Raw genomic sequence first — 9,032 nt, 5'->3', positions numbered from 1 at the left:
CCAACCATGAAAACCCAACAAAAACACAGAAAAGGAAAAAAACACAACTGAATCATAGGAAAATTAAAAACAAAAAGAAGCAGGAAAAGGGAAAATTAGGAACAGTACCACAGCGAAACCAAGAAAGGAAAAGCGAGAGGGAAGGAGAAACATACCTTAATCAATGGCGGATTGAGGAAGCTCTGCTTAACCAGTGTACCAACTCAAAGAAAAATAGTCTCATCACTTTGGACATTAATTGTACCAATCAGCGCGTGCCACGTAGGCCACGATCTGTGAAGCACCGCCGCTTCGCACTTAATACGGAGCAGAACCCCAAGAGTCATTTACAACTTGTAACCCTTCATATTCTATGATCGTCACTAAAATGACGAACACAGAATCGGGGGGCAGCTAACAAGATTGATAAGTACTGACGAAACTGTCAAGTCTATCATATGTGGATGAATCCTTCGATATGGACAAGTATACCCTCAGGATAGACGACGTGGAAGGCAACACTACTGACGAGGGCATCTAGGCCATTTAATACAATCAACTAAACGGATATACCTCCAACTGTATGAACCGTTTGAAGACATTGATGTCTCATTACACAGCCCCAAAACGTTACCAAAAGGAGCATTAAGACCTCCATAACTCCTCCAACGGCTAGGAACTATGAGAGCATATATAAAGCCCACACACTCCCACGAAGACGGGAGAGAGATACAAGTAAGAAAGGAGATTGTTTCTTTGATTTCTGTTCATCTTATATTGCTTTATTTTGGAAGAGAGTTTCATATTCTGACTTTGGCATCGGAGACATTGTGGCAGGCACCACATCGGTGACCATCAGTGAAAGTTGAAGGATCATCTCCATCTGACGAACGTTACTGACGAGCTCACACTCATCAACCATTTATATCATTGTCATATGAGTCTATTATTAACATTATTTTTATTATATTTTTCATTTTCATGTGAAAAATAAATATACTTCATGGACACCTATGCTTTCGTATACTTCAAAATTATATATACTTCATACACACCATGTGAAAAATATGGATATTTCTTTAAAAATGTAGATATCTGATGTACACATTTTATACTAATGATGTATAAGACTATAAGGAGTGTACAATATGAAAGTAATAATTTTTCTTTCACAGGATCCTAGTTTGCCAAAGCAAAGACAACTTATTTAGAAGCAAGTATTTTATTGGTAATAAAATACAAATTTGACACATCACATTTGTCAAATCTGTATTTTATTGAAATCAAGTTGAATGAAATGACCAACAATGTGCTCACAAAGACCATAAGTATCTTTATATAATTTTTTTTCCATAATTCATATAAAGTAATACTGAATTTCATTTTTTTTTTTTCACATTTTATAAGGTATTAAATTATGATTGCAATATTATAAAAAACTAGTATGTACCCGCGCTTATGCACGGGAATAGTGAATTGTAGTGGTGCTATTGATGTTAGCTTAGGTTATTAAACATATAAGACATTAGTTTCACCAAGACATTTGGATGTACTAAAATGGTTTTTCCTTCCAATTTTCATGATATTGGCTACGTCAAGTTTCTCATTACATTGTTATTACGTATATAATTTTGAAAATCACTACTAGATACTACATATACAATATCAATTCACAATCACAGCCTTTAAAATTCTACTAAATACAACACAAAATAAAAGAATAAATTAGTCTAATTGTATCTCTTAAATTGAATGGGGATATGTGCATGAGATTATTTAGCTCAATTACAGTTTGTTATTTCTAAGATTTTCACATACAAAATATCTGAATAGAATCAGTATAAAAAATATGTTCATTAGTTCAAAGAAAAAATAACAGCAAAAATCTAAACAATTTGATTTGTATAGAAAAACTAACAAAAGCAAAGTTCAATTTTGATGGTATATTCCCTTCGTCTCAGTTTGTTTGTCCTCTATTTTATTTTGGGATGTCTAAAAATATTGTCCTGTTTCTAAAAATAAAAGTCATTAATTTACTAATGCTCCTATTATATCCGTACTTTATTTTCAAAACTATTGAAAAGAACACAAACAAATATTTAAAAAATTAATTTAATTGGGGCACCTTTTTAGTTGCCTCATTAAGAATAACTCTTTAAAAAAAAAAAAACTAATAAATTTATTTAAGGGTAGTTTTGTAAACTTATACATTTTTATAAGGCAGACATGACAATAAATAATGTTCCCTTAAAAAGTTTGACTTTTTAAACAGGACAAACAATTTGGGACGGATAGAGTATTACATAAATGACTTATAAGTTTGAATTAATTTTAATTACACAGAAAATGACTCATAAATATAAAATCCTTCACACTCTCTCCTTCTCTAATTTTGTATATAGAGTCAGATATATGATTAGGTTTTTTTATAGTTCATTTATATTGGACGCTTCGTTTTCTACACTGAATTAACTCACTTAACATGAAAATTAAAAAAACTTAGATTAAATGAGACGTGTGGCGTATAATTACACTCTAATTGAAATCTAATTTTTATACTGAATTAACTCACTGGGTATAAAAACTTAGATTAGATGGGATATATGGTGCAAAATTAGACTTTAATTGAAATCCAATTTGAAATCTAAATGGATTTTCTTTCAACTTTGACTTATAGAAGAGTTGTGATTGTAATAATATTGCCTAATAGTTGTTGCTAAAAAACCCCCTTATAATTAAATAACATATATTGAAACAACAATTTTATTTTATTTTAATTTTTGCTAAGAAGCAAAAGCAAAAAATTTGATTTTAAAAGTTAAATATCATATCATGGTCCAATTGTATTTCTTAAACTGAATGGAGATAGGTGCATGAGATCATTAAACTCAATCAAAGTTTGTTATGTCCAAGATTTTCACATACAAAATATCTTAATAGAATCAGTATAAAAAATATGCCCATCAGTTCAAAGAAAAAATAACAACAAAAATATAAACAATTTAATTTGTATAGAAAAACTAACAAAAGCAAAGTCCAATTTTGATGATATATTACATAAATGAATTATGAATTTGAATTAATTTTACTTACACAAAAAAGGGCTCATAAATAGAAATTCATTCAAACTCTCTCTTTCTCTAATTTTATATATAGAGTTAGATATATGATTAGGTTTTTTATGGTTTGTTTATATTGAACTCCTCGTTTTCTACATTGAATTAACTCACTTAACACAATTAAAAAAAAAAAAAAAAACTTAGATTAGATGGGACATTTGGCACAAAATTACACTTTAATTGAAATCTACTTTTTACACTGAATTAACTCACTAGGCACAAAAAATTAAAAACTTAGATTAGATGGGATACATGGGGAAAAAATAGACTCTAATTGAAATCCAATTTGAAATCCAATTGAATTTTCTCTCAGTTGTGACTTATAAAAGAGTTGTGACTGTAACAATATTGCCTAATAGTTGTCACTGAAAAACCCCCTTATAAATAACATTTATTGAAACAACAATTTCATTTTATTTTAATTTTTGCTAACAAGCAAAAACAAAACATTTGATGTTAAAAGTTAAATATCATATCATGGTCGATTTCAACATCTTAATCTTAATTGGTAGCATCAGACTCAAAGTGAACTTAATATATGTTATTCACTTTATCAATAACTGTTCATATTGAGAATAATTATAATAAATAATAATAATAATAATAATAAATCTATTGATAAAGAGGTGATGATATACATTAACATAGTGCATTGTGATTTAGTGCCTGTTTGTTTCAACTTTTTCAACCCAAAAAGCCTGTTTGGTATGTATAAAACGCAACTTTTTGGAAAAAAGTTGAGTTTTGGGTTTGTGAAGAGAATGCGCAAGCCATAAAGCGAGCTCTGAGGTGCATTCTGGAAAAAGTACATGCGCATTGAATCAACTATCTGTTGGACTCTGTGAGCAATTACCAAATTATCCTTCAATAAATCAAAAGATGTCCTCATCTTCTTCCTTTGATACACAGAAACACCCACGCAAACGCACCTACATAGACGCATAGAACCTGCAAAAGCACCACCACCAAAACGCAGATCCCACAATCAACCCAACACCGTCCAACCATCACCACCATCACTCGTTAAAACCACCCCCACCAAAACCCATTAAAACAACGAAAACCCAAAATGCAACGAAAATCAAACATGATCCACCCAAAATCCACAAAAAATAACTTAAAATTAAACCATCAACTGAAAACCCATAACCCAAACCCAAAATCAAAATCAAAATACAAACTCAATGGTATGAGAACACTTGAAATCAGATGAGAGAGATTCAACCCTGCAAGTTTCAACAGAGAGGGATTTTTTTTTTCAGATTTATGAGATCGGTGCTTGTGGTGGAGATTGGCTCTTGTGGTGGAGAGTTGATCTGACAATGAGACAAAGAAGAAAAAAGAAAAGGAAGAAAAAGAAGAAGATGTTTGTGGTGGAAATGTAATCTGACCGTGAGGGTAAAAAAATGAGATCAAATGAAATGGAAAGTCTTGACAATACACGGTAGAGGAGTGGAGATGAGAGTGAAAAAATGAGATAAAATGAAATTGGATAAGTACAAAAGAAAAAGAGATAAAGAACATAGAAAATGATAAAATAATAATAAAATATTATAGAAATATTATTATTTAAATAGAATAGATTGTAAAATAAATAAATTGATGTGGGTGTTTTAGAAAAGTAGTAGTGTAAAATAGAAAAAGTAGATTCTTAGTGTAAAATAGACGGAAAAATTTGGCCAGACTGATGCAGTTACTCTAAAATTAAATAAATTAATAAAATATTAGACTAGGATTGACCACAACTAAAAACAAAGAGTATTGTAAAAATATTGTGACATTTTATTATATCTCTAAACTTTTTAAATTAGTACTATTTTTTTTTAGAAAAAAAATAATGCCATTGATAGAATATTTTTATAACAATTTCAGAATAAAGTTTACATAATAAATTGTTATTGGTTCTCATCTAGACCTATTAGTGACATTTTTTTTTTCCTACCATTAACAACTTGTCATATAAACTTTATTGTGAAATTTTTGTGAAAATATTGTGTCCATAACTTGCATTAAGAGAGGTAATTAAAACAGAGAATTATCTTTATATATATCTTGTCCTTTTTGGTAATTTATAACTTAAACTGCCACTTTTATAAGTATTAGCCAAACACTAAGTTTTTCAAAAAGTACTTCTTAACAACTTTTTCAAAAAGCACTTCTTAACAGCTTTTACCAAACACTCAGCTTTCTCAAAAATCACTTTTTCATACTACACTTTTTGAAAACTCTATTTTTTCAAAAAGCCAAGTTTTAAAAAGCTGAACCAAACTCACCCTTAGTGGGGAGGAATAGTGCGGGAAGGTTATTTATGTAAATTGGCTAATCCTTTGACAAAACGCACTCTACTTGTAATTGGGTAGTTTTAGGTGTTTTTAATACTTCAAGAAACAAGGTTTCAAGGTCAAGTGTTGAAGTCATCAAGTTTGTCCAAGAAAAAGTAAGCTGAAGTGCAATTTCATTAAATCTCGACACCTTCTTGATAGCTACCTCGACACTTGCTATCTGTCGAGATTTAAAAAATTCAGATTTTCTGATCTGATTTTCTTGTGATCCGTGAATATGCTTTTAGGCCTTCTTTTCTCCAAACCCTAAACATATAAAAGGATTGTTTTAAGAGCCGTCTAGGTAGACGCAAGTTGCAAATTCATTGAGCAATCTCTGTTCAAGCAAATTGTGATCAAAAGACGAAGTTCTTGACCTAGTTCATCTTCCTTCAAAAAGTTGCTGTGTATTTGCACCATAAGGTTTTGTGACCAAACATCTTCTTGATCTTCATCGTGTAGGATGAACTGAAGAACTTTGCAGCCAACCTTTCTTCCTTAAGTTGGTGTTCTGAAGTTGCGTACTGGGATTCGCGCATTGGTTAGTCACGTACTTGGGAGCCGTTCATCAAAGCTAGGAACTGTCGCTACAAATAAAGTCCAATTGGGTATTAGGGTAAGGGTTCAACTGTAGGTTGGTAAGGTACTTGAGATTCCTTTACTTGTAATCGCTTGATTTGATAATAATGGAGTTTCGGGAGTGGTGACTTGAAAATCACCCGGTGGGGTTTTGCCGCGAGGTTTTTCCCCATTCGTAAACAAATCACCGTGTCATTTAATTTCCGCTGTATATTTAGTTATTTGGTGATTTGTTTGTGCTTCCATGCAATTGCATGATTAATTGATTAATTAACAACTTTGGCTAATTAATTAATTTGGATTAATCACAAGGGATCATTCAGATTGTTCAGTACCTCTCTTTTTCACTGAATTAATTAATTTGGATTAATCAGAAGGAGTTTTACTCCAACATGCACGGGATAGATTGTTCAGTACTCTCTTTTCACTCGCGTTCGAGGTACACGCATTCCTATCATACCGCAGCTAGTTGCGGATGTGCTTAAGTTCCTAGGATAGAGTTTCCTGACTATCCTTCTTGTGAGCGTCTGAGGATTGTGTCCAAAGATGAGCTCATCTTCGCCTTTTGTCAGCGCCCTGCTGATTGGGGTGAGTATCAGTACACATCATGTAGGCCTTTTGCTAAAGTTCTTAGATTTCTTAACATGGTGATGACTTTTGTACTCTATCCACTTTCTCACTACAACTCTATTACTGAGCCTCGTATTCGATTTTTGTTATCTTTGTTAGAGCATCTTACTATAGATTTTCCTTCTCACTTCATTCTTTTTATTGTAGATGTTCATCTTGATTCGGCGTCTTGTGATAAGCTCATCTTTCCTTCCGCTATCACGAGAATCTTACACCATTTTTCCGTTCCCTTTCCTGTGTCCGACCACTTCACACACATATCTGCCATAGATGCCGCTACCGTAAAACGTAGTGAGGTGCAGTTCAGGTTGCAACAGGCGGATGCCACTCCTCCCTCCCGTTCGGCTCCGTCCAGATCTGCTCCATCCAGATCCACTCCATCTACATCTGCTCCTTCTTCCTCTACGGGCGATGTATCTCTAGGAGACATTATGGCGCAGCTGCAGCGCATGGACACTCGCCTTGATACACTCTCTGCTGAGTTGTATCAAGTGAATGTTCGTGTTGGTCGTATTGCACGACGGCAGGCGACCATGGGTGGTTTTGCTCTAGAGGCTACTCCTTCACCACCTACTCCAGCAGCTTCAGATTCTAAGGATGAGGATGATGAGGATGATGATGATGGGGATGCTAACTCTACTGATGAGATGTCTACATAACATTCTACCCTTTGTCACTCGTGACAAAAAGGGGAGTAGTTTGGGTTATGAGAGTAGTCATCTTAGGGGGAGAGTTAGTATAGGACATTTTGATAGGGGAGTGTTGATATTCTTGAGGGATGTAGTGAGACTTTTATGTATCTTTTCTTTTCTATTCTTTTTAGACACATTGATCTTGTATATGAGGTCCTTTAACCATTTTTACATACATTGTACTTATCCTTCTTTATATATGTGGATGTGTGTTTCTTTCACCTCTCTCTTCATGTGTTGTTTTTTCTCTATCTTTATACACATGTTCTTTATACCTTGTATGCAATCTATTATTTCTGTTTTACACAAGATGCCTTGATGGGTTTTGTTTAAAGTGTTTCAGAAATATAGGTTGTCAAAGTCTACTTGCCATAAACTCTCTTCTTGCAAAGTTTTTCAAGAGTTTGTGTTAGGATAGCTTTTATTGTATTCAACAAGTGAATATGAGTTTAGTGATTTATGACTTCTCTCATATGTTCATTTGTTTGTTATGGTTTTGTCACAGATTGCCAAAGGGGGAGATTGTTAGGATATATGTGTTTTCACTTATTAAGAACATATGTCACTTATTTATGTAAATTGGCTAATCCTTTGACAAAACGCACTCTACTTGTAATTGGGTAGTTCTAGGTGTTTTTAATATTTCAAGAAACAAGGTTTCAAGGTCAAGTGTTGAAGTCATCAAGTCTGTCCAAGAAAAAGCAAGCTGAAGTGCAATTTCATTAAATCTCGACACCTACTCGATAGCTACCTCGACATCTACTCGATAGCTACCTCGACACCTGCTATCTGTCGAGATTTAAAAAATTCAGATTTTCTGATCTGATTTTCTTGGGATCCGTGAATATGCTTTTGGGCCTTCTTTTCTCCAAACCCTAAACATATAAAAAGATTGTTTTAAGAGCCGTCCAGGTAGACGCAAGTTGCAAATTCATTGAGCAATCTTTGTTCAAGCAATTTGTGATAAAAAAACGAAGTTCTTGACCTAGTTCATCTTCCTTCAAGAAGTTGCTGTGTATTTGCACCATAGGGTTTTGTGACCAAACATCTTCCTGATCTTCATCGTGTAGGATGAACTGAAGAACTTTGCAGCCAACCTTTCTTTCTTAAGTTGGTGTTCTGAAGTCGCGTATTGGGATCCGCGCATTGGTTAGTCACGTACTTGGGAACCGTGCATCAAGGTGGGAACTGTCGCTACAAATCAAGTCCAATTGGGTATTGGGTAAGGGTTCAACTGTAGGTTGGTAAGGTACTTGGGATTCCTTTACTTGTAACTGCTTGATTTGATAATAGTGGAGTTTCGGGAGTGGTAATCTGAAAATCACCCGGTGGGGTTTTTGCCGCTAGGTTTTTCCCCATTCGTAAACAAATCACCGTGTCATTTAATTGCCGCTGCAGATTTAGTTATTTGGTGATTTGTTTGTGCTTCCACGCAATTGCATGGTTAATTGATTAATTAACAACTTTGGCTAATTAATTAATTTGGATTAATCACAAGGGGTCATTCAGATTGTGGCCTATCAATATTTATGTACAGTAAAAGGGGGATCAATTTTGTGAAATCTTACATGGAGCTGAATTAGGTTTTTCGGTGTTCTCGTTGAAACACGTGGGCATACTCCTTCCTTTTGAGGACATTGATCCAAAGCTTGAGTACGGTCTGTGTGTCATTTTTCTTGTCTACCATGACGAATCAATTGATTTAACGTAGG

Source organism: Quercus suber, unplaced genomic scaffold (genome assembly GCF_002906115.3).
Source record: "Quercus suber isolate HL8 unplaced genomic scaffold, Cork oak 2.0 scaffold_300, whole genome shotgun sequence".
NCBI classification, from domain to species: domain Eukaryota; kingdom Viridiplantae; phylum Streptophyta; class Magnoliopsida; order Fagales; family Fagaceae; genus Quercus; species Quercus suber.
Note: the sequence above shows the minus strand (reverse complement) of the source record.